A 27,820-nucleotide genomic window follows, 5' to 3' on the forward strand; every position below is an offset into this window, starting at 1 on the left:
TCTGGTAGGTGGACAGATGCATTTGGGAGGTCAGTGTGATGGATAAATGTTACGGGTTAATATTTCCCCTTTTTATGATTTATGATATAGGGCCTAGTTTTGAATGACAACAGGATGTAGAAAAACCACTTTGTGTCATGATAGTTTTACGAGCCGCTCCACATGTTTAAACTTGGCAGATATGAGGGTTATATTGCTACCAATTGCTGCCAGCATTTTTCGCTGCAGAGACATAATTATGTATCAATTTCAATTTTTGTGTGTATTATTTTATGATGTTCAATGTTTCTTTTCCAAAGTTATAATCATGTGAATGTGATGCCAACCCCCATAACAGCCACACAAACAAACACATATGTGCACACACATTTACATAATGAAGCAAGCTGTACTAGTCTAAATCCAGGCGTTATCAAATTTTGTTGGAATAAAGTGTGAGAATATTTAGGTAATATTGCTCATTCTGCAATCAAAATTTCACTTGCCATATCAGGTGAGAGCACTTAGTTGCTCTGTTTTGCTGTGCTTCTGTGGCTTGCAACCTGTTTATCACAGACGAAAGCATTCGCTTGTCAAAACTAACAGAGCGGGATGATTCGAGCTGTTTGATCCCTCACGACAATGCAGGGATTAGAGAGATTACGACTGTGAAATCTCTTGCAGCTAAAGCAGTGGTCAGCTTAAATCCACTCCACAATCAGAGGGGTTGTGTTCTGAGCACTCCTTGAGCACTCCTTAATCAGGTAATCCTTTAAATCCGTCTTTGTCTCATAACACTCTTGTCTTCTCAGTGATTTAAATCTCCCCCCTGGTTTGCAAAGCCAGTAAGGAGTAGAAATAACTTGGGTTATATTTACTGTCAGCTGAGATTTTGTTTTTCCTAAGTGAAGCGTATAAGGAAAAGGAAATCATTGCTTACATGCAAATGGCAGAAAGCAACAATCATTTGGGCGATGTTACTTCCGATGTTACTTCGGCAAGTGAGCAGATGAATGTTGTGCATAGGACAGCTTGGCACGACTGTAAGAAGAGCTTGTTGGGGGCAGGACATTGTGCAAGAAACGGAGGCAGGACTTAGGACTGCTTGAAGTGAAGCGTAGCTGAGCAACTGCAGATGGATTTTAAAGGTCAAAGTGTCAATTTGATTTGGGAGGCATTGAAAGGCAGACATGTAATATCATCCTAAGTGTATGGATGTACCAATGGAAAACAAGTATCATTTCCTTTTTTTCTCATATACTTTTTTCTCCATGGCTTCTTTTTCTTCTCTTCTTTTCCTCCATCTTTTCTCTGTTAATTCCTCTTCCCTTGCCTTTCATCATATTCATTGTAGTTGTTTTTATTTGCCTTTGTCTTTTTTCTTCCTTCCGTTTCTTCTTTGATTTGTTTCCTTAGTGAGTGATCACAGTTTGGATTTTATAATGTGTGTTTCTAAGGTCCCTTGCGGCCATCTTGAAAATGGTAGGTAGAACCAAAAATAACAAAGATGTCATCAAACTGATGCTTTGCAGCAGAAAGACTGTTTCATGGGTCTGTCTGTGCAGATCAGGCGGCCGTGCTGGGAAGCGGTCGTTACCTAACCTCGGCCAAACACTTTTAGCAACAGATACTCGGCGTAGAGGAAGGAAGCGTCCAGAGATTAACACAAGATGCTCGGTTGCCCTAGCAACAGATCTAGCACAAACAAATAGTGCGGAGAGAGCGCGAGGCAGTCTACGCCCCACTTACGTATGCAGTGACATGGGACTTGGCGTGATACGAGCCACGAAATCCCGTGGCGCGGGAGACGAGAATGAAATCATCAAGATTTCCCTCCAAACAAAGAGAGGAAAGAGAAAATGAATGCAACAGACTGCTTAAAGAATCAGCTGCAACTTTTAATCCCCCCCCACCAGCCATTTAAGAGACAATAAAATGGAAAAGGAATCGTGATAAGTAGTGTTGTGTGTTTGTGAAGCAGTTATGATGTCTATGTTTGTTTGTATGTTTTTGTGTGCCCTTTAGAAAAACAAAAGGTCTAAATGCTTTGATGTCTGTAGTCTGCAAAGTTTTGTTTTGTTTTTTTTATAGTTTTTTTTTTCAAAGGCCTTATCAGGGGGGAGATGTTGTTATCGACCCCGAATGAATGGAAAGCCGAATACACAGGAAGGATTGTGCTGTCATTGACTGGTACGCGTCAGGTTGGGTGTGGGGCGGATATATATAGCTGTGATGGTTTCCTTCCAGCGCAGTTTGTTCACCTTATCCCGGTTGTCTGCCGCGACAGGAATTGACCTCAGCGAGCTGCAAGTTATAGTTATGGAGTAATCACTGTTCGCTTTGTCTTTCCACTGAAGGGATCGTAAATACTGAGGCCTTCTCGAGTTATCAAGAAATACTAGTAAAGTACTGATATGTTTGTAGAGTACCCTGGGTTATTGTTTCCCCATAAGGTGCTCGATAGTTATCGGTGTGCATAAGAACAGTCATAAATAATTATGCTTTACTCATGTGCAGACTCTGATGATATTATATGGATCCATAAAGAGGGAAATAATAACAAATGTCCTGTAGTCAGCAGAGTTATGCTGGTAGAGTCAAAGTAAGACATCTTAATGAAGGAAAATTAAAGTACTAGTAGCAGTTTAAAGGGTGTTCATCATTAGGTCCATTTCTATAAACTGCCACTCTGAAACCGAAAGGGTGGTAGTTCTATGCAAAGGGGTGTCAGGAAATAATGCCATTGTCCAATATGAGGCAGAAGGTCATAAAACTCATCTCGTATAGAGTGAAGAAAGCACATAAAACTCTGCAACACACCTACACATATGCATACAAACACACACACACCCTTTTAGTAGGACTAAATAAGACCCACAGTTTGTTTGTGTTCTGTGTTTTAATTCTGTCCGTGTATTAGTTTGCATGTGCATATATGGCTGTGTTCAAAGTCAGTAGCCACGCGAATTGATAAGATGAGTTGGCAGTGAACCCTGGAAAAAGTGTGTTAGGTCCTACCCGGTGGATTTTCTCTCCGAGCAGAAGTACATGGCAGCCTGTTTTGGCCTTTGAATAAATGTATAGGCCTGGCTGACTGTGACCTAGTTGGAAGACAGTGACTCCCGCACCAAGAGATAAAAAGCATTATTTATCCCGGCTTCGGTCTCCATGCTCGCATGCATGTGGGTCCGGTCCATTTTTTTTTTTCTCCCCGACCAGGGGGATGAGGGAGGGAAAAAAAATGAAAGCTGTTCTCTTTCAATTTGGAGTGATGCGGCAAAGGGGATGATGCCACGCCATAAGGATGCGGGGAGTATCCGTGGTTACACCGGTTGCAGAGAATGAAGGAGATGGGGGGAGAGAGAGAGAGAGGAAAATGAATAACGATGAAAAATATTCCTGGCTCCCTAAAGTGCATGGATATGTTTTATTGGATTATTTCTGATATGAAGCGAGAGCCCGAACAACAAAAAAAAACGATATGGGGAGGACCTTCAAATAGTGCATTCCACAGTTAATTTCAATGTGTCATGTTTTATTTGGTAGTGAGTGAGTTGCCTGGAGAAGGGACTGGTATTTTTAGGCATACTGGGGAATGAAAGTTACTGATGCAGCCCCCCCCCCCCCCCACCCTCCCCCTTTCTGCTAGCTGTCCGCGGCATCCCAGCAAATATTTTGATACTCGTTTGAAATGCACACACTGCGAGGATGCTTATCGCATCTGCTGTAACATAATGCATGCAATAAAGGAGTTCGCTCTCATTTTCTTTTTATTTCTTCAATATTTCAGTTGCATTTATATTTATGAAGTGCAAAGTAATGCTCAAAGCAAACTGGAAGTAGATTGAATTCTTAATTTTCTTTGCTGTAGAAGAGGGAAAAAATAAGAGCAAGCATGTTTACAAGTTACAGCATGTGCTGAGGGCAGTGAAAAAGGAGTGAAAGAATTGAAATATATGCGCTTGAGAAGTAATAGCAGTAGAGGAAATCTCCTGGTTGGAGAGTCTACAAGTACAGACTGCAAACAATTTGGGCAGGCCTAAGGTAGGTGTGACCACCTGAGGTAGCACTCGAAAGAAGTGCAAGGGAATTCCAACATTGCTGCTTCAAATGCATGATTTCTGTGGTGGAATTCATGCAACCTCTTCCGATGCTGGAATCACCAATGGTTGGAAAAACTCTGCATTTTTTAATCTTTTAAAAAATGTGATGAAGAATCTTGAGCAGAGTGAAATAGAAGAAAGTATAAGGAAATAACAGTGTCACCTTGTGCATTTGAAAACAGCAAGGTATCCATTTGCGTGCAAAACTTTTGGTCATTTGCTGACATCCAGATGATCGTGACTTTTTCAACATTTGTGTGGTTTTGCAAAGATTTTCACCTATTCAGAATATTGGAGTTATGATTATCAATGAGAACATTCATTCAAGCATTGCAGATGTCAGAAAAAGCCTCATTCCTTGATTCTGATTGGTTAAATGAAAAGGATCAAATTTTGGTTGAATTAATACCAACTGCCCATGCTCCAGAGTTCAACTGAGATAATTTTCTTGTGTTGCCTATAATTGATTTTTTCCTTTTTTTCTGGAAGAGTGGTGTAAAGCCCCAGTTTTTCTTCCTCTCCCCAAGATATCTGGATTTTGAGGTTGCGGGCTTGGTCACCTACAAGTGTCAAATTGATTCGTAGCTTTGCTCCGGGGTGGCCTCCACGTAATCACTCCCATCTTCCTCATCTATCTCCCAAGGTCCTCTATTCCATCTCCCTCCCTCCCGCATCACTCCTACACCCTCATCACTCCTCCATCTTCCTCCTTCCTCCTCCCTTCCATCCCCTCCTCCCCTCCCCATCTCCCCATTTGCCCTCTCTAGGGGGTTTCAGACTTGCGATAGAACTTGTATTCAATCAGTTTTCGTAAATGCATTTCCGCAAATGTATGAAGTTAAACAGGATGTTCGGACACTTGAGATTCTAGTCTCCATGACAACTGCTGTCTGCAAAGGATGTCCCACGCAACAGCTTTGTCACTAACCGCATTGCGTTCAATCAAACGCACAACTATCAATGGGTATGTATGTGTATATGTATGTGCCATTTTCGAAGTGAATACAAGCTTTTAAACTACGTTTTAAGTCCCAAATTCTCAATCATTCATTGTTTATTCCAGATCAAACCACTCACATTTAAAATGCACGCCGTGAATCTGACCCCAACTTATTCTCTGTTTCCTTTGAGTGGCAAATGGCTAAGAAAACCCCATATTGTTGTACAAACTGTCTGAAGTCCCTGGCACAGCAAGGGTTAAAACACCTCCACACTATGACTGGCCAAGCTGGATATAGGCAAAACTTGATGGGAGAAACACAATTCCCTTTCGTGCCCAGAATTTGCAATAGTAACTTGATTCAAAGCCTGGAATGTGTTTGTAAACACATCAACAAACAAGATCTGTTGTAAGTCTGAAACCCCGTCGTCTCCCCATCTCCTCCTCAATCTCTCCGGCCCCCTGCGGACAATCAACCAACTGACCAGTACGCCTGGTTTAGCTCATCCCTCTTCCTCTTCTTTCCGGTCCTCCTCCTCCTCCTCCTCAGCTTCATCTTTCTCATCCTCCTTGCGGTCATGTCCAACAGGGGAAAAAAATTGCATAATTATTCCGAACGAACGTCCTTGCGGGAGGATAAATAGAGGCGTGGTCAGGAGGGACTGCACCCTCAACTGACACCTTCGAGAGCTTGTCGGAGTCTCGGCTGTCAAAATATGCGATTTGAAGAATGGCCAAATAACTGCCAGCATTAGACTGTGCTCTATATGATGTCAACAAAAACAACAACAACACCAAATCCTTTCCCTCTCTTCTCCCACCCCCCCCCCCCACCCCATTACCAATGCCTTCTTCTTGTACTGGATGAACAATTGCATACACTGTTCAAGTTCACTCTACTATTAGTGGAGTACTATCAGATGCACACAGCATGATAAAAGTTTAATCAGAATCAGATGTCAAAGTAAGAAATTTGTTTTTCAGAGTAACGTGTTCCTTCCCTGCGTGCATCGTATGCATTACACATGCTCTCTCTTGTTCTTTTTCTCTCTCACTTTCTTTTTCCATCCTGCTCCTCGCTGGCCTTCATGGCTGTTGCACAATGCTTACTACCCAGCAGATGAATCATAACAATTTCGTAAATTTCCTCAGAATATGAAATTACATATCTATAGGCTTTAGAGCAGCATAATCCGACTTATTCTTTGAGTGTGACCCAATTCCTGTCTGCCAGTAATCCAGACAAATTGTGTTGGTCCGAAGGGTCATTGGGATTACTGACGATAAATGGCAAAGCATATCAAGCAATCGTTGTCTGTTCTCTAGTGGCCACGCTAACATCAGACTCGCAAGAGAAGTGAGGGTTATGCTTAATACAGCCAACACCTGTTGATAGAAAATGAACTGCAAATAGAAACATTTTGTTCTGAGAAAGAGATTTTGTTACCACTTTCTGTTGTCATTTGACATTTTTACAGTAATTGTTATGCCATAGACCTTTGGCCCAGTCTTGACGACAATACAAACTGATTTCAAGAAGGAATTTTTGGTTTGGAATACCTACTTTCTGTTAGTTTATTGAAAATAACATTGTGAATACAAGCTACCAAACCCCCTGACTCATTGCCTTTGCAAGTTGACAAATATCCACACATCTGTGGATATTCAGACAATGTATTAGAATACGACTGTATTTTCATTTTCATTGCTTTATAAAGATTTAAGGTAGTAAGAGAGTAGTCAACATTTCAATTTTCATGCAATCTTTTAATCTGTGCTGTACTGCGGCGATGCCGCTAGATGTCCTTTACTGTTAATGTCAGAAGAAGAGATGAATGTTTCATTCTTGTGATTTCACAGGACTGTTTTGGGGGGTGTTTTTCATGCCTGCTGTTGGGATTTCCCACCTTTAGCTTTCCTCCGTCAAGAAATCTGAGGTGATTGAATTGCGGTTGCGGCGAGAATTGTTAACTCCCCGACTCAACCTGGAGGTGAATAAGGTCTGGCTGTCCCTCCTTGTCAGCCAGCGTCCCAGCAGATCGGCTGCTCATTTTTTTCCCCCCTCCTTCCGACTAAAACTTCTTCTCCTCCTTCAGCTGGGGTTCACAAGTTCATAATTTGTCAGATTCCTGTTCACGTGCCCCAAACACCTCCAGTGACATTTCAAATTCATTCACGAGATCATGAGGAACACGCTTTCAGAGGAACTATAAAATAAGATGGCATCGGTTCATTATTATTTTTTTGCTGCCTGTGCCCTGCCATGGTTTCGGACCATTGCAATGCCATTATTGGGAGATAAAGAAGATGGTCTTTTTTGAAGGAGTATAGAAAGAAAGATTAAAGGATAATTCCTATTAAAAAAATGGGAAGAGAAAATTCTGTTTATGTGAAACCATGTAGTCAATATTAGTTATGCCCTTAAATACATGGGTTAGGGGGTTTTAAATGTTTTAGAAGATTATGATGGTGAATGTCGCTAAATTAATGGGAAAATAAAATTGCCATCTTTGACAACTGTCTAGCACAGTCAGATCTGCAGCCATCACATGCAGTTTCTTCATTCACAAAGGCTGGAATGGCATCAACGAAATTCACATGTAAGCTAGCGTGCTTTATTTCCCACGGGCACCGGCAGAACCGAAGGGCAAATATGTGTTGGAATTTGCGTGGACTTGTGTGTCTTGAAAAAAAAAATAAAGAGAGAATATTCAGCATGCTGGAGCTGTGACTCAGGGAGGATTTTGGTGGCCCTGTGAGCATGGATGGTGATAGTTCGTTTTTCAAGGGAGCCACCTCACACGATTTCATATTGAATTATCAATTATTAAGTTGGAACAGATGCTCCCAATGTTTTAATCCATTTTGCGGATTTAGGCGCAGCAGGCCCGGTGATGAGAAACGAGTGTCACACATAATCCGTCCTGGGAATCCGTATTTGGAAAGCCGGGATTGTCGCGATGATTGGTTCCTTAGGATTACGTCGGGAAGTGTCAAGTAAAATAGAAGGGATCGTGTTCATTTGAGTCAGGGAGAGGTCGAATTTTTCTCTCTTCACTCCCGTAGTTTTGCCTCAGTTCTTTTCTTTATTTTTTTCACGAGCCGTATCTGTTCGTAAGGTAATCACAGCCTCGTTTGTCAGTGAGCAATTCCTCCCCCGTCTCCGACTAAGCTCGCAACCACCCCAGAGCACTGTTCTGGCGTCACGCCGCGCATTTCCTGCGATAGCATGGGCATCGTTCCACGGATGGATGCCGAGACGCATTCGCGGAGGTAGGAAGACGAAAAGAGGAAGAGGGAGAGAAATTTGTCCTTTGTAGTCTTCATCGGCCGTTGCCCACTCTCGCGTGATTAGCTTTGGAGATAAACAAGCGATACCATTGGTTTTAAGCACCGCTACGAACATGCTCTATTGTGCAGACAGCCACTTTTTTCCCAGGCTTCGTGTAAGTACCATTGAGCTCTCTGAGCTCATCAAAACCTGGAAACCACATTATTCTTGCGGTTTGGTGCTGTTCATGTTCACTGTCTGTATTTCATAAAAGTACAATGTAGATTTGAGAGAAAGATCTTTCATATAATCCCTCTGTCATGAATGCTCGATTGTTGTGGTTCAGAATCTATCAAAGGCGTCTTCATTGGTAAGTGTAATTGATTCATATAATTGGGGATGCATGTTTAAAAAAAAAAATGAGATCCTGTTTCTCTCTCAGATTGGCAACTTTTTAAGATATCCTTGTAAAGAATTGTACAGATTTGATGATTTTACCAGCTCCATGTAATATTTTTCCAATAGAGGACATGCAGTGAAAATCAAAGTTGCCAATTTGATGATGATGACTCGTGGAGATGATCATTTCTGCAGTGAATTCACTACAGGATTCAAAGGGTTCAAGGTTAAGCAATATGTGAGGAAAAAAAAAACCACTCACTTTTGTTGCCATCTTGGTGTGAGCTTCATCTCAAAATGCATCCACTTATTTTCCCATGGACTTCATTGTTGTATTCTAGTAAACCAGAATCTTCCAATTTCACGTGGTACTGGAATATATTGTAGCAAATTTTAGATCCTACTTGGCCCCTGGTGATTATTCAGTGGCAGTTAGTATCGATACACAGTCTCAGTTTCATGTTTGCTCTATTCTTCGAGAATTAAACATTGATTCACTTTACTGTGTAGTAAAACTTGTGTGATAAAATGAATATGACACATAGCTGCCAAGTCTTGCTGTTTCAACCTGCAGGAATCTTCCTGAAAAATGATGTATCTCTCTATCATATCTTGACAAAAAATATTCAAATCCTTCCTTATTTTGGAATTATTTTTTGCCTATTGAGATGTGTGTAGCACTCACGTATCTCCCTGGGAAAATCCCCCTGAATATTTTTCTTTTTTCTTTTATGTGTGAACGTTGGCAGACCCGACAGTACAGACATGGATGGAATCCGTGTGAGCGCAACTACGCATGCACTCCTCCTTGTCATGAGTTGCCTTTGGATTTTATGACTTCCAAGTTGATTACTGTTGTAATTCATTCCACAGATTCCCCAACCCTTTTTACCCGTTAAGGATGGGCTGATTTTGCTACAACATGCATTTCCCATAGACACCTGCCTGAGTGTACAGGTACTCTGGACTCATCCCAAACAGGTTAATACTCTTGAAATCATGGTAACTCTGTGGGTTTAGACCAATAAAGAAAAATCTTGCATTATATGTGTGTTTGTTTTTGCCTGTATGAGTATACATCATCTGTATAATATGGTGATATTGACTTGGCTAGCCAATTGCATCCAGGGACCATGATATGAAGGATTCGCAAGGAAGGGATGGAATTGATTTCTTGCATGTGGTCGGCGAATTCAAATGACCTGTTTGGTCATTGTCCACTCGTTATGAATGCCATCTACTGTCATCATCGGCTGGCCACTAGTGGGAAAGACCATGTTATTATCCCACGGCCTCCATCTTTATTGTTATCCCCGGAAAGAAGCTGTGTTTTGCTAGACGAAGGCAGACAGGGAAAGACTGGTGAAAGAATGAATGATATCCTATTTTGGGGATGATTTGTTTGTTTGTGACTTGACAGAAGTTGCAGCTTGGGGAAATGCTTCCATGTGGATGGGCACCAAACTTTGTAACAGCGCCTGCAGAACTAAATGTTCTAGCCTTTGGCCGTTTCAAGAGATTGTTCCTACTTGTATTTGCTGCAGTGGAAGAAGAGCAATCCTATCCTGCTTATGAAACAGTATTTTTGTTAATGAATGTGGAACCACTAAACCATGAATGCTACCTGTGTAGACATCACTAGTGATGAAAGCTTTTTAGATAGTGAAGGCCTTTACTGTATACAGACATTGAGATATGTTAGGAGATGTCATTCGTCAATTTTCACAGCTTGATTTCTGCTTTGGAGAGAAATACTATGACCATATGTATATTTGAGGTAGGAAAGGACATACATGTAGTTTGCAATGTTTTGGGTAAATTCTAATGCTCTCCATGAAAATCAGTCCACTTTTCTTAGCAACTTTGTTATTCTAAGGAGGCTCACTGGATGCCATGTGCCATTGGCATGTCATTTTACTCACTGTGTGGAGGAATATCAAAAAGACAGATCAAATTTAATCACCATGTTACAGCAAAGATGTTTCCACCTCCCTTAGGTGCTCATAGATACAAGCATATATAATTTGATAGATACAACTGTACCTTTATATCATGTAGGCGTTTATGAGATGGGTATTAAAGCAGGCTTACCACTGCCCACTTATGTAGTCTTTAGTATTATTGAGTCTGTCCTAACACTGAGTCAGACGGAACACTTGTTTAAAAAGGAAGAAAGAACACTTATGTAGAGGAAAGAAGAAGTATTTAAATTGGCAATAAATTCAGGGGAACAATGAAATGGCATGTCCAGCTGTAGCACCACACACACGCACACATAAACCCCCGGCAACTCTTCCTTATCAAGTCGTTAATAGAATGGAGCCCTTACAACAACTGTTAGTTAGATCTGCGAGGGATTTATGTTTCTGGCTTGCTTTTGTGGTTTGGGATTGTTTCTCTCTCCTACGATTGGTCCCCTTTTGTTTGGGAGGTACGATGTTTATCGAGGAGGAAGTGTCAGTGACGAGGAACTAACAAGTGCTCAACAAAACCTGGCTTTTCACAAGTCATTAATGATTACGGCTCTCGTGTAGTGGTGTCGGATGACGCAACTCCTCCAAGAAAAGTTTGCATTGTTTGCACTTTACTCTGCATAACTGTTCCTCATCTTTCAGAAAGCATGGAAGAACGAGCTCCCCCCTTCCCCCGAAAGTGGCATTGGTCACTCGCATGCAGCAAACTCTTCCCTATTGATCTCTGAGAGGGATATAAAGATCACTTCAGGTCCCCCCTTTGTTCTGGCCATCTCTCATCGCACTGTCCACCCCTCCATTCACAGCCCCACTCTCCACCAACTGCCCCATTGTTATTTCCTGCCCGGCCAATATGAGGTGGTTTGGCCGGCCGATTTAAGTGACCTCTGGTCAGTGGCCAGACACCTTGCAGAGTCTCTCCGGCCTTTGTTATAAGGGCCTTTTGTCATCTCTACTAGCAAGGTGAATCCCCCATCGCACTGTGTGTATCCCTCGGGCCCAGATGGCAGGGTCATCTTATGTGCCTCCTTTAAATCTATTTGTGACTGGATCGATGGAAGAAAGAAAGGGGGGGGGGGGGGGAGATTGGGGATCTGTCCCCTGACTTCTCAGGTGATTGTAAGGTACTTTGCCTTCACCCAGGAAACCAAAGACCTGTTACAGATGAGCAACCAAGCTTGCTTGCCCCAGTTAGTAGGAGAGCAATGTCCTTAGCGGCTTGCTGTCTTAGGTCGTTCCATGGGGTCCTGTGCTGCGGAACAGTTCAGAGACAGTCTTGGGTTGCGTTTATCATCTTTCCCATGCTTGAAACACGTTTCAATACCCACTATCAAAATGCATTGGCAAAGGCCTTTGAGATAACGCTTCTTGAGTTGTTGCGTTTATCATCTCAATCGCGAGTCAAAAGGAAGACCTTGTCACTGCGCAGCTCCATTGTGAAGTTTGACCTGAGGAGCAGAGGTGTGTAGTTGGCAATGGTTGGTGTTGGCAGGTCCTAGCTATAAAACAACTTTACGTTTATCATCTTCACAGAAACGCATTTGAGAACGCTCTTCTTCAGCGATTCAGTAACATTTTTATGCCTCTGCCCGAAGGGTGCCGGAGGCATTATTCTAACCCTGTGCTCAAAACGGCTTTTCATCTTCACAGAAACATGTTTGAAATTGAACTTTTCAGAGATTCAGGAAGGTTTTTCTGACCCCTTGATCAAAATGGCTTTGAGTTTTATCAACTGCCCAAATCTCCCTAAAAGTTGGTTGGAAACCGTAATTCTGTGCAAGAAGTGAGTTGAGAAGCACACCCAGAGTCTTGGGCTTGCTGTGAAACAGTTCAAAGGCAGTCTTGGTCATTCAGCTGGAAGTTTTCAGGCCATGCTCATTCCTCTTCCCCACCTGCTCCCCCCCCCCTCCCCCTGTCTCCTTTTGTTTTTGTTCTTTTATTTCATATCTCGACATTATCACATCATGCCCAACTTTACAACAACTGATTTTAAAGGAGATCATGCAAATATGTGAACAAATTTCTTTTAGTGAATCTTAGTGTCTGCAAGTCAGAAGTTGAATGAAATGTAGACAATTTGATTTAGCTTGAATTCTATTATGTATGATATCATACAGAAAGAGAGATAACGGTACAATTTTGTATGTGGTTAAAACATGTGGAGCAAATTAAATTTTCATGGTCCAATATATCATGTAACAGCAGTTTTCCAGAAGAGAACTTAGAAGTCATTTAACTTAGAAGTCATTTAACTCTGTGTGTTTTTTCTCTCCTTCCTACTCTCATATCCTTTTAGCAAAGGTTAATTGGGCAGAAAATTGATATGTCCTGTCACTAATGCTTGGCTTTGTTGTCTGGTAATTGAGAATTTTTCCCTCATGTGTAATGCATTTTTTTTTTGCCTCCCAATGTGAATAAGTCATTGGCCAGAAGCCTGGTGGAAAAATCTGTTGTTTAGAAAAAATAAAGTGGGACTCCCTTGAAAACTAAAGGGCTTTTTACACTTGCACATTTTTGCTTAGTCCCATACCAACGGTGGGGCTAAGGGGGGGGGGGGGGGGGGGCCTTAGCCCCACCATTGGTACCGGACTTTCCTTAGCCCACTTTCTGTTTACACTTGTTCTTGTGAAAGTGGGCTATCCCCACCGATAATCCCGTAGTATTTGGCCCTGCAAAATAGCAGGGTTAGCACTGCAATTGCGGTGCTAACCTCACAATTGCGGTGCCAAGCAAACGAGTGTAAACAGAACGAAAAAATAATCCGGGGCTAAGCGACAGGGAGACGAAATCCGACCCGCCACTGACCAATCAGAAACGAGGTAATCAAGTGCTGCCGGTGCGTGCGTGTACTTGTACAGTGCACAGCGTAATCATGAATATTCATGTGGTTTCGAAAGTACGGGGCTAAGAAATACGAGTGTAAAAAGGTCAGTTTTCTCCTTAGCCCAGGACAAGAGCTTAGTACAGGATTTATTGGCGAGTGTAAAAAGCTAAAAATATTGGTACGGGACTAAAGATAGTCCTGGGTCAGAGAAAGTACGGGGTTAAGAAACTAAAGTGTAAAAAGGGCTTAACAATGGATTTGAGACTCAGTGGAGTCGGGGAAGACATGGGAGCATATTGTCTGACAATAGGTACGATTATGATTGTGGATTATCTTTCAACCAGTTAAAAAAGAAAAAGTGTATACATGCAAGTCTTCTGATAATGAGGTGGAAAACATGATCTTCTGTAATCAGAGGTCGATAGCCCCAGATGATAAGACTTGGAATTATTAAGTGAACGCTGGCTCTGTCCATGAACAGAATACAAGAAACGAGTAATGCAACAAACTGCACAGAGGCACAAAACAAAATTTGCACTTGTTTTCGATGATTCATGGTAAAGTGAAGATTTTATTAATCTTATTATCATTATTGGGTGTTTTTTTTTTTTTGGCTACAAGTGTAAAGAATGTTGACTCATGTCAAGTTGCCTTGTGGTTAATCTTAATGTCCTTTTATTCTTTTATTTAACAGAAAATTAGAAAGGTTTAGCTGCATGTGGTTGGATCAAATGTAATTATTTCTGGGGTAATACAAAGAAGTTTGATTACAGGATGTGAGAGGACAGAGGGAAGACAAGCGAATCTTTGATTTCTGACTGGTTCTTCCTAAATTATCTCTTGATGTCTCGTTACAGTGCAATCTTAGAACAAAAGCTCCTGTGTCTGTGATTTAGGTGCTGTAAAAGTGGTGTAATCTGTTATAGCTCTTCTGTGTTTTTTCCCCCCAAGCATTATTTCACCTTTCTGCATATCAGGAAGGAGTGATGTCATTGACCTTGTCTGACCCCTGGGGTAGGATGAGTAATCATAGCTTGTGAAGAGGTCAAGGGTCATGACCTATGCCCCGTTTTTAGGCATTGACAAATTGTTTTCCCCACCTTCTTACTCTCTGCCGAGGCAGGATTGATTTATTACTACCGTGGCAAAGGAGGAGAGTATGTTAGAGAAAAAAAGAGAGCATTTATTGCCTTCACTTTCTGCGAATTTGATGCTCTTTATCAGTGAATTAGAAGAGGATTGTGGTTGGTTTTGAACATGAATGGGGCAAATCAATGGATGTATTGATGACATATCTCTCTGGTCTGATACCGTATTGTCTTCTTCAGTATATCAAAAAGATTTACAAGTAGACCAAAAGGAAGCGTTTAGTCTGATATATATACTCAATGAGCAGTGCACTTGTCGTAAGTTTCAGTATATTATTTTGAATGAGAGCCTAACAACAGAGCAGAAACAACTGAAAGTGGTGATCGTAATTGTATCAATTGGAAGAGACTATAATATTCGTGGAAAGTTCATCTTATGAAGAGGTTCTTGACCGAAGTTAACCTCTTGCATGCAAGTGTCCAGTGTATCCTGTATTAACTCTACGGGGAATTACCAATCTGGGTGCAGTGGGTTAATAAGGAAAGTGCAACTACAAATATTTTAGGAGAAGTCCAAGGAGCATTTCTACTTTTAGTTATTGTGCATTAAAAGTGTGGTGCTTGCGTGTGTGAAGCTAAAATGAAGCCCGTTTCATGAGAATACATCCTTGATTATAGGGAAAGATTGAGATGAGAATAAGAAAGCAGCTGAGTCAGAGTGAAAGATGGACACCGATTGCAATTCACACAAGGGATCCTTCATCCACAGGCCAGTGGATGAAGACAACATTATCTTGCTGACCGCGGCTAATCGTTTAACTCAGTCAGGACCGAAGATGAGAGCCCCGTGTACTGAAGCACTGTCATTTTTGAGATCGTAGAGTGAAAGGGGTAACAGGTCTGGACAGGCCACCTCCTCGACAGAAGTCGCTGGAAACTGAGGGGAGACTTCCAGTCGGATGACGCTGTCGTTAGGTCTTCCAAGGTGGCCGTGGCTCAAGTCAGGAAGTGTGCATGACTGCAGCCTTTTTGGTCGGCTATTCATGAATGTCTGCGGGTTGGATGTGCCGTTCAAGATGTGCATGCATCAATTCATTTATCAGCGCCATTGATGTAGATGGAGAGAAAGAAAAAGTGAGAGATGTGGTAAGAGAGAGAGAGTTGAAAGTGGGAGGGAAATGGACTCGGAGACTGATGCCTGTTATATTTTATCGCGGTGCCCTTCGCTTGAAGCTCAGAAGCAGGGCACATGTTCACCCTCCGAGACAATGTCGCGGAATGACGAACCTCTCAATCACAGCCGCGAGACTTGACTCAATTGGCGCAAGCCCACGCAACTTGACGTAGGAAATGTGTGCTTTCCCCCGACAAGAGGTTTGTTACAAAACTAAGTAAAACACTCAGAGACAAAAATGAAAGCAGAGAGTCGTATGGCAAAGAAGAGAATCTGAGTCAGTAGAAATTCCAAAAGGCATCCTTTGACTTGACCGGGGATTAGGTTAAAGGTCATGTCTACAGCATCGTAGTGAGCATCAAAATTACTTCTGATTTACATCATAGTCCTCTTTCTTACACCTCACCTGAAATTATTCAATTGTCCAAATTCATTTCCAATCCCCTTTGCCTCATGTAAAAGCAAAAAACAGATTATTAGAATATTAGATATGATTTTTATCAGGGCCTTATCAGGGCACTTACTCAACACTCCTATGACAGAATTTTTATGAATACAAGGAAGGATGGATTGTTAACAGTGAAACAAAAAATAACAGATAGGGAGAGGAGACTTCTTCTAGTATCAGAAGCAAAAAGTCCTCCCCCTCCCCTTAACCAGAGCTACCCATGCTACATGTACCTTTAAAGGCATGGTATAGTATTGGTTGAGATGAGGACTGAGCTTTTAACTTTTTGCAAGATACTAAGAAACTACTTACGAAATGTTACGGAGCATACAATTTTAAGAGGAATTCAAAGGTTATTTGATGAAAATCGGTTTTGAAATGACTGAGATATCCAAAAACAAAGCAAAACAAAACAATCCTAATAAAAGGTGGGTCCCACCTTTTATTAGGATGTCTCACCCATTTCAAACTCAATTTTCATCAAATAGATTTTGTATCCCTCTTTATAGAATTACATGCTCTTTCATATTTCATAGGAGATTTCTCATTATCTCACCAAAAAAAAGGTTGGAAACCTGAAGCCCCATCTCAACCAAAATATACCATCTTTTAGCCCCATCTCAACCCAAACTATACCATCTTTTAGCCCCATCTCAACCAAAACTATACCGTCTTTTAGCCCCATCTCAACCAAAACTTTGCATCTTTTTAAGGCTTGCCTGACGCTGTCAATCAAACCCAGCCACACTTCCGTGCGGTCAAGACGGCCATCATCGCGATCATACCTGCGTCAGACAATTTGCGAATTTGGCCATGGTGGACAAGGGAATGTCGGTTTATTGGTGGAATTTTCTTGGAAGTTCCTCTTTTTCTCTCCATTTTACCATGAGCTGCAGCCCAGCTCTCATCTCTCATTTCTCTCTCTCTTTCTTTCTCTTGTCTTCTTCCCCTTCAGATATGTTTTGTTTTGATCAAAATTCATAGAATTTGCATATTTTTTCCTCTTTTTTTTTGCATTTTTTTTTTTGAGGGGGAGAAGTGAAGCTGCAGCACTATGATGCAGTTCTCTTGTTCATCCATACTCGTCATATCTTCCTTGAAAACTAACGATGTAAGATGCCGTTTACCCCACTACGTCAGTTGGGGCAGATAGGGCGTTGTTTAATTAATTGTGACGCAAGCTGTGAGCATTCTGGGCCCTGTCTTATAAAACTTGTGATAGAAATCAATCAATCACAAATCTCTTGAAAGCTGCAATCAATCGCAACCTGTGATTGATTGATTGCAGTTCTCCGTCTTAATTTCAATCATAACTTTTTTTATAAGATGGATTTGCATTCAATCGTAAAGTTGTGATTGATTTGAATCAATCACAAGTCTTTATAAGATGGGGCCTTGGCTTGTGTGTTTATACATCAATCAACCACTGAACAACATTGGAAACAACTACTGTTTACAATGTTTCTCATTGTTTGTTTTTTTTCCTCGCAAATTTTCTAATTTCTTTACTGTGGTTCATGATCACGAATCGACCTTCCCGAAACTGTGTTACAACCCACAATTTGTGGGATATATTATATGTGTGAAGTGCATAAGGCGTAAACACTAGCATTCTGTTGCGTGCGTGTCGTGACGACCAGAATGGCAGTAACACTAGGACGTCCTGTATGTAGCTGACTTCGATGGTGTTCTATACACAATAACCTCACAGCTTCCTCGATATTTACGAGGCTAATGAACATCCTGGTGTCTATATTCATGTGAAATCGAACACGGTTGTCCTGGTAGGTCTTCTCAAAAAAACCCTGCAAATTCATAACAGTGTCCTCGCATGCTCTGTTTTTCCCCCAGTTTGATTTAACCCCTTGTGTGTTGTGAGCGTCCACTGGCACTGAAAACTCTATAGTGTTGTACATACTGTCTAAAGTCCCTGGTATAAAAAGGGTTAAGTGATTACAATATGCATTTTCAGCAATATTGAAGTGCTTGTGTAATATAAAGCCTGATTAGTGTGAGGGGGTATATCACACTACTACATGTACATAGTATGCCCATTAATGCTTCATAGATTCTCGTATTCCTGTAGATTTTGTACAAGACACCTGGGGATCTAGTGGGTGGAAGGTTAAAGGTCCTGTTTACCTTTGGAAGCAGTGATTTTAAAAATGTTCAAGATATCACCTTTGATGCATATGTGTGTAGGTTAGTTGTATCACAAAACACCCTACCCTATAAAATTTTTTTACAATAAAGCCTAAAATATAAGGAGATATCTCTATTTTTCTCATCAAGCCATGACTGTAGACGGTTTAGTCTTGAAACATTGTCATTAGAAGTAGTGTTCACATTTTGTATATTTAACAATACTTTACATTGATTATGCTGGTCCAAATTTTTACATTGGTTGTTTCTATCCCTAACTCACATTATAGGACTATTTGGAAGCACTGATGCTGGGTTTTTGTTTCATCTGCAAATGGTAAAATATGCCTTTAAAGGGAGAAGTGTGTTAAATCTGAGAAGTAGCTTGAAACGTGGTGGTTTGGAGGAAATAAGACCAAGGGTCATCTCTCTTATGCTTATGGGAGTATTTCTTATGCTTGGTGTGACTCCCGTACTCCAGTTCCCATTCTTTTGTTTCCTGAGGTGCCCTAAAGCTGAGCAAGGAAACCGGCCTCAAATTTGCCGTCAAATGGGTATAGTATTGGCCTGTGGAATAGTTCCATGTGGCTTGTATTTCCTGTTTGCGAGAGACGAAATCTGGGTCACGCACCACCGACCAGTTGCCATTTCATTCATATTTCAGGTGGTCGCTTTATTTTTTGTATTTTTTTTTTTCGCTTTCCTTTTATACTTTTTTCCCCCTCTCTATCAAGCTTTTGTCTAGTGATATTGATTGTATCATTGTAAATAGGAGCGGCTCTACGTATATTCACTGAGGTGTTAGCCAATAGCTCAGATCTATTCTTAAATTGTACTGCATATCGCAAGCATTTTGGTCTATGTGTAATGTAACTATGAATAGTCTGCTTACTGTGTATTTCTTCCTTGAACACGCTATAATTTCTGTATTGTCTCTCTCTCTCTCTCACATATCTGCAAGATCTGCCCCACCCCCGAAAAGGAAGGTGTAGATGAGTGCGAACAGGTTCTAATCATACATGGATATGTCGTGGATATGACCATGTTGTATTCTACAATCAGGACATGTTGCAATTATAGTGCCAAATATAAATGTATTGATGTTCTGTCCTTATGGAAAAGCTGTACTGTGATGTGCATAGAAAACAAGGCATACATGACGATGCTGCCGCCTTATAGAAGGGCAGCACATGCCAGAGGGTATGGCGTGTGTCTGTGTGGGTGTGTTCCTCTGAGAGCACATACAAACTATAAGAAATAAAACTTTATCGCAGACTTGTACGTGGGACTTATGATGTAGGCAGGGGGAAATGAAATTTCTGCTCAGTAATCTTCAGCGACTTTTATCTTCTCGTCGAAAATTTGGGTGTTCTGCTCGTTTACCCTGGCGCACCGATTCGTTTCGGCTGTTTGACTGTTGGCAATTTTTAGCAACGTATTCCATGTCAATATGAGCTGATGGTTTAGATCTAATTCAGGTACGGCCGTGGGTGCGCCATTTTGAATAGCGAGCGAAAAAATGTGTACGATACTCTCATTCCCAAAGCAGAATTCTGCATTGGCTTTCCACCTCTCCGCTGTCAACCCCACCCCCCCCCCCCAAACTCCCTCCCTTCCCTCTGCAAATTGGCAATTTCTGCCGGGTTTATGAAAATGGCATCGCAATTTTGCCCCACCGAGGTTTTCCATCGCTTGCTGCGGCCAGATGCCGTGTATTCTTCCGCACAATAATGACATATCTGGCAGTTAATTGAGATTGTATGTATTATCAAGGTCGGGCCTCCATTCCGCAAATTATATTCATCCAGAAAGCATTTAATTCTCCGAGAGCAAGGACCTCCAGCAGCCGGGGTTATGTTCTCCGGCAAAAGTACGCGGCCTTTTTTTTTTCCGTGTTTTTTTTTCTATGGGTGTGTGTTTTACGTCATGGCGCTGTCATTATTTTGCCATATTTTTGGCAATCTGGGACATCAAATGGTCGGCTAGTAATCGCGACCTCATTTGCGTTTGTATCTGCACTTTGGGACAAACCTGCTGTTGGTCCGAGGGGGTGGGGAGGGGGAACAGCAATACAGTCCCGGTCTCCCAAAACGGCACTGGCAATTAAACAGCAAATCAGTTCCATGTTTGGTTGTAATGTAATTAATGTACCTCGACCGACGACAAGTGTTTCAGGAGAAACAGTGTGGGAGCATGTTTCTTGGGGATGAATTCCACAGTAGGTTTTCGGCAGTATGCCACGTCACCAACAAATATTTGTTGAAATGTGGTGCAATTTATGTGTGTGTGTGTGTGTGTGTGTGTGTGTGTGTACTTGCACTTTGTGGTAGCCAAGGCTAATATGTTCCATAGCTCTGAAAAAATATGGGCTGATCATTATCTTATTCAAGTAATATTTGTTCGGCGTTTGACAAAAAAGCACACGGTAATTGAATTGCTTCACCCAAGTTTAGGGTTTTCTAAGGTTTGGCAGTACTCGTAGGTGAAGCAGTGTAACAAACAATACTTGGTAAATAAATAACTCTTCGAGATATGCACTGAAGCATTTAATGTAATTTCTTTTGTGAAATCTAGTTGAGCGTAAGAGAATACAATTTTTGAAGTGGAGGAGGGAATAATCTTGCAAATGCATTTCACATGATAGCATGAGCCACGTGTGATCTGCTTTCAAAATGTCAAGTTTGTATGTTGTGGGCTCTGATGCGAATTAAGGGGAGAACCTCTTTTGGCAGTTTGAAAAGAACTCTTGTAGAGCTGACCATTTGCATTAAGACTATCTCAAGTGCAGAAAAGCTTGTGAGCCTCACTCAAAACTGGTAGTAAGGGAAATGTCTGAAAAATGACAAAGTTTGAATTCTTGAAATTTCTCGTATTTTCTCCTCTAACACTCTGCTTCCTAATGTCCGCAACAATCAAGCCAGATTTGTACACACCGCTTGTTAGCATCAATGCAACTCGCCAGCGTGTATGTTTCAGTGGACCGATTCTAATTTGTGTGAGAGAGTAAATATGGAAAGTGATGCGGATGCCCCCTGAGTGAGCGCAAGCCATCGACAGTCTGACGGCCTTGAGACGAATGTTGGTGAAGTGGGAAACTGGATCAAGGCTAACAAGAGAGAATGAATTAGAAGCTGTTAAATTGTGTGGATGGAGTAGAATGAACAAGTGTGTGTGTGTGTGTGTGTGTGTGTGTGTGTGTGCCTGACTAGTAAGAGAGTATGGATACGTGTGTCCACTTTGTATTCCCCTCCACTCCTGCCAGCGAGGGAGCCCTTGAATATTGTTATATCCTCATTAGGCTGGAATCGTGTAGGCTAGTACAGATCACTTAACAGCTATGTCACTTCGCATTAACTCATTACTCTCGTCCGCTTCCAGCACTCGGACGCTAGATTCTACCACATAGGGCTGGCCCAGATAGCGTACAACTAGTCTACACTCGCCCCGTTTTCAGACACCCAGTGCCACAAATTATGTATACGGCTTACAGGCAATGCATAGTCCTCTAGCAGAGCAGAACCGCAGAACATAAAAAGAGTGGGCCTTTTTTATAAAGAGCCTATCCTATGTGTATGTAACTTGATCTGATCGCAGGGTTTACCTTGTTTTGATGTTGGCCGGTTTTCCCAACTGATGTCATTGTATATGGCCACATTTAAAGTCATGAAACCCGGACATGATATTTTTTTTTCTCATAACACTTTGATGTTTACGGCTTTGTTGAGTGCAAGCAGAAGACATACATTTTTTTTGTGCCTCTATGGATGTCATTACAGTTTCAAATGAGATCTGTAGTGCAGTTCTGTTTTTTTAAGATGCTCGGGGAGACCTCAAGCAGAGTAGATCCGATTGCAGGCTGAGATTAGACTAGGCTGCGAAGTTTGAAACGTGGCCGGACGAGGCTATCTGTCTTCAAAAATGTCACACCTGTGCTCTCAACCTCTGCAGCGCTGAAAATGCGACAAGATATATTTATAGAAAATTCATATCAGCGACGGCGAGGATGATATCCAGTAGATCAGTGGACCAAAACTTGTAAATGCTTTGTTGGATGTCATGTCACTGCCATCTAGTTTCTGCTCACCCCCCCCCCCCCCACAAAAAAAAAACACCTAGCCTCATACTCTTTCAAAACTGTTTACTCATTTGTTAAAGTGTGCCCCTGTCTCAAAAAAAAAAAAGAATGAAGAAAAAAAAATGTTGCAAAAATGCATGTGTACTTCCCATGTGAGAACATGATACCCCTCCCCCCCCCCTCCACCACCGCCACCTGTTAACTTTGCGGCCATTCACCCCCCTGTGCTGAGTCTCACTGGATACCAAGCTTCCCTCTTGTCTGTCTGCTTAGGTTTTTTTTCTTCTTCTTCTTCTTTTTTTTTTTTTTTTGGGGGGGGGGGGGGGGGAGGGTGTCAAACATGTCTTTTACCATCACACCCAGACTCCTAAATCAACCCATTACTCATTGCCTACGTGACCCTGTTGGGTCCCCATACACAGTCTATGGGGCATTTTGATTATGGGGAGGTAACGAGTTAAACTTGCAATGGATGTACAATTGGTCGACCCCCCCCCAAAAAAAAAAAACAACAACAACAACAACAAAACAATAACAGCAACAAAATTCGGTTGTAATGAAGTTTCTTTGAGGTCGTGCAGAGTTGAATTTGTGGTTAGGCTCTCTTCATACCCCCTGTCGTGCATATATTTGTAACATGACTTTGCATTTTCACCACTGAAAAATCATGGCAGGATTAGTCTACTGCTTCCAGACTCAGCCATAGGCCCATATATATATACGTGGTACAACGTTCTTTTATATTCCTTCATCTTTGTTTGCAAGACTTGTGTGAATGAAAGAAAGAAGGGTAGAAATGATGAAGAGTGGATAGCATGTTGCGTATCTTTCCTTGGTGAAAGAATCGATATATCATAGTCGATATTGGAATGGCATCAAGTTGAGCATAATTATTATGAAAAAGGGGAAGAGTCAGTCCTATCTATCCATTTCTGTGTTAGTAGTGTACCTGATGCTGTTGGTATATCGTATACCTTACTCCAAATTATACAGAGGTCACCTTGTGATGACTGAAGTGTTAAAAGCCATCATTCAAGTCCACTCGTGCCGTAATTGGATGGAATTTCACCCGGCATACGCTGTGTAGTGTGTGCAACAAAGAAGCTGGAAATGGATGCCCTGAGGCATATTATATTTGTGAAGTAGAATTAAAATGTTATTTCCTGTTCGGCGTGGATCTGATGTTCTCCTTCCCTATAGTGTAATGTTCAGGCATTTGAGCAAATCAGTCCGTGATATGATTTGAATGGTGTAGGAGCATGTGTGTGTGTGAGTGAGAGAGAGAAGGTGATGTTGTGGCCTTGATTCCAGGCTGGAAGATCATGTGTTCACCACCACTTTTCTCTCACAAATGCTATAAATGCATCAGTCTTTAGAGAGACTAACCCCTCATATTCTTACATTCAGTTTCTCTCCTTTGTTTGCCCCCACCTGACACATATGTCAGGCTTTACAGGGTAGATACATTGTACATCGTAAAGAGGAAATACCTTGATTCGAGACTAAGGGACATGGTCATTTTTAGGTGACATCTGTGTGTTGCTGAAGGAAATTAATGCAGAGACTTGAAGCAAGGCTAGTATGTGACCAATGCATACTAAATAACAATGTATATATTCTGATCAGTATTAATGCATTTTGTTTCTTTGAGCAATTTCTGTTTACCTTGATCTGACCATTTCTTTCTCTCTTTTTCCTTTCTCTTTTATCTTTGCAGCCTGTTTCAAAGACCAAAAAAATATTTGTAGGAGGAATAGCGGCATCAACAACAGAAATACAATTAAAAAAGTTTTTCGAGAAATATGGCAAGGTAAGAACAACATTCATTCCTTTATTTGGTGTGTGTGTGTGTGTGTGTGTGTGGTTGTATATGTGTGTTAATGGAATAAAGTATGTGATTAATTTAAGTAATTTAAGGATGGCAATACAGTGAGTTCCCATCCTTAGATTCATGCTGTGAGAATTCCCTGCTCTGAAATGGCGATACCACGAAATAAATGAACAGGAATCTAATGTAAAGTATTCATAACATTTCATACAGGACCTCAATTAAAAAAATAAAAATAAAAGAAAAAAATTACGCTGCACCTGAAGATTCATATAATAAGTATCAGAAAGTTTGTCTGTTTGTTTTTTCCAGTGCATTTGAAAGTAATATGAAAAAAAAAAATTCTGTATGACAATTGATGCAATGTGGCATGCATGGTGTAAATTTGCCATCAATGGAGACAGGAATTCTGACGTGAATAGGAAGTGACAAAGCTCTCGAGTCGTGTGCGCTTGAGCGGTGGGGAATTAAGAGCCAGAAGTGACGATTTTCAATCAAACTGCTGATGGATGGCTCGAGGAGAATGTCACAGGAGTTCTGTCAACCTTTCTTCCGTGCGTCATCCCGCTTGAATTTGCCCAGATGTGTGTGGGAATGGGAGACGATTGTGTTGATGTGTGCAATAAAGTTGCACGATTTGTAGCGTTAAGTGTGACCAGCTAAAAGACGGAGATCCTGTGCGGTGTAAAATGTTGCGTAAATTCGTCTCACGCGATGCGTAGCACAGTGGTGATGCATGGTGGAAATGTGTGTTTGTGATGTTGATGCGAGCATTCCATCCGCAGAAAACATTCAAATGTTGTAGTGTGCCATTGGGCAAGCTGTATCTCCTCCAGCATCAGAGTGTATGCATGGGACTGTGCGACTTCCCCCCTCTCTTTTTTCGATTGTTGTGATGTGTGCGTGACTTGTGGATGAGAATCTTATGCTGGATGCACCCAGTGTAGCCAGATGTTTATGAAGTGGAAGACCGATATTGGCTATTAAAGTGGTATTGCCAGTGATCCCATTTGGGGCAATTAAGGTAATTAGCATGGGGGTTATAATGCGTGTCATGGCTGCTTTCCCTTTAACATTAACGCTTCTTGGAATCATTGAATCGATTTACGAAATTGATACAATGCCAAGTTACATGTAGAGTGACAAGGTTTTTACTACCAAGCCAGGTATATTCCAGTTTGGTTGCAAAAAGAACCCTGAATATAGCAAAAAGAAAAGTCCTTGAAAAAAAGTTCAATACGCGGCTCATATAACATATCAAAGCCATATTTTTGAAGCATGCATGATAAAGCTGTTTTTTTTTTTCCATTGGTCCATCGCAAGGCTTTTCTACTTGTGCGCTTTCCCTCACGTGGGCATTGTTGTAGTTGTTACAATGTCTTGAAATACTAGACTTTGAGTATCACTACCCTGAATTTCCTGAAAGAATGGTTACGCCGCAAAAGTTCACATTACTCATTGCATTGCCAATTACATGTATTGGCTCCTGTCTGAACAGCAATAGTTTCCTGTGTCCAAATGACTCTGAAATCGGCACACAGCCACAGAAGTGTACAGTGATACCTCCGATTATGGATTGTAGTAATAATTGGGCACGTTTTCGGTCAGCAATATTACATTTCAGTGCATGTCAAATTCTGGTGTCATATCTTAGAAACCATATTTGAAAGAGCCACATATAGTTGATTGACCATATTGCTGTAAATATGCTTTATGTATATGTGGCCATGTATTTTTGCTTTAAGCGTTGCATTATCCCAAAAAGAGCGTTCAATGTATCATCAGAATATTTGCGAGGTCAACCACCCGTGGAAGTGTACTGGTGTCGTTGTCCTGTTCTTATTGATCTTGTTAGGAGAACACGTGGTAATGGATAAAGTGAAATTCATTTTGCAAATGACTGATGGGGAACAGCATGTGTCTCAACAGAATTCTTTGATGGTGAATGCATGATAAGCCAAGGTTTCCATTAGCGCCGCACTGTTGGCACGTCGCGGAATGTCCTGTCAAAAAAATATTGTCGGGGAGGCGGCGCAAGGGGGTGCGGATCAAGATGCAAAGAGCGCAAACTGACATTGAATTCGGATGATGGAGGAAGTTAGGCAGGGGATGTAGAAGTTGTCCATGACGTGATATCATCGCCAAAAGGATCTGAATTCTTCAAGTGAGGGCAGTACACCGGTGTATTGACGTATGAAGGGTACTACTAGATACTGTATCTCTACCCTGATGTATGTGCAGGGATTTGTCATGGACTATGCATACACAGACACCCAAATGCAGCAACTTGTAACTACCCTCTATTGAAAACTCGTGCTCAGTTGTCAGTGGCAGTGAATGTGTTTGGGTTTTTTTGGAAATCTTGATATTAAGCCAAGTCTAACTGTGTTATGTGATAACATAGGTAGTCAGGAATAAATCACCAGAAAATGCACAGAGGGGACTCAAAATCTTATGACGAAAGATAATGTACGTGTATGACCTGTAAAAAAACCCCAGCTCTTCTACTAATGTTTTGATATTTGTTTTGGATAATATGATGAATTGGAAATTAGGCACCTATGCTGCTCTGTTTTGATAAGGTTATCGATGTGTGATGCGCAGAGGGACAGAGATGGGGCTTTGAAGTGATGAGCAATGCATGCAGGCGTCATCTAGTTACGGACCTTTTATGCTGGAGCAGCTGCCCCATAAATCGGCCAATCACCCGGGCTTTGTTGATCATCGCATGTATTGATGTTGCCGTGGAAACTTGGCCGTGGCCTTGAGACCCTTCCAACGTGGCAGTATATTACTCTGCGTGAATTTTGTGATCAAAATTAGTGCCCTTTGAGCAATTTTTCACCTCCGCAAATTTCATCTTATTTGTGAAAATATTGATGGAGGATTTCTAGGAGCACCTATGAATGGTTACGGAGGGGCAGCCATGGTGGAGCTAGGCATCTCAATACAACGGGGCGAAGTGCGGCAGCTTTGGAATAACGAAAAGAACATCCTGTTATTCATCACCAGAGAAGGCGAAATTAGATCAGCCATTGCTGATGGAGCCTCGGCGGGGAAGCTCGTGCAATTTTATATGCCGTGTGCGAAATAAGCGAACTGCAGGCGGGAATTTAGAACAACAACTAAAAAAAAAATGCAAAGTGATATTGCCCCGGCTCGCTTAGGTGTGGCAGGATGAGTTAATTCAGGCACCCTCCTTGAACCAGTCTACCAGTCGATTAGTCTCTGTTATTGAATTTCCAGTTTCTGTTTTCGCAATTTATCCAGAATTCAAAATTGCAGAGATATTTTATTCACAAAGAAGATTATTTTTTCCCCCATTTACCGACTACTGTATTGGATTCTAAATTTGTCTCTTTGCACACATATAGGGTATCTGATGAAAGTGCTGTATACTTACAATCATTGTCTTGATGTAAAAATCAACTCCCTAGCCCATTCATGAATAGAAAAATAGCCAAGATACAGTGTAGGCCTATGTCCCAAAGCTGATCGAAAAAGAACATTTGTACTTTCCCTATGTCTTTAATTAAATTAATGGTTTTGTGGGTCACAGTCTTTTGGTCCTCCCTA

The 27,820-nt window shown here is 41.4% G+C and overlaps 1 protein-coding gene across 1 annotated transcript in view; it reads left to right on the forward strand.

The window, feature by feature from the left end:
• The first annotated feature begins 24,062 nt into the window (after positions 1 to 24,062).
• LOC139713551 (uncharacterized) overlaps positions 24,063 to 27,820 on the forward strand; it is a 146,936-nt gene continuing 143,178 nt past the window's right edge. Inside the window, exon 1 of the mRNA XM_071625274.1 lies at positions 24,063 to 24,226. The gene's annotated coding sequence lies outside the window, so the exon portion shown is untranslated. The remainder of the gene's footprint in view (positions 24,227 to 27,820) is intronic.

The sequence above is a fragment of the Diadema antillarum genome, unplaced genomic scaffold (assembly GCF_040938485.1).
Source record: "Diadema antillarum isolate AM-2024a unplaced genomic scaffold, OU_Dant_1.0 seq00002002_RagTag, whole genome shotgun sequence".
NCBI classification, from domain to species: Eukaryota; Metazoa; Echinodermata; class Echinoidea; order Diadematoida; family Diadematidae; genus Diadema; species Diadema antillarum.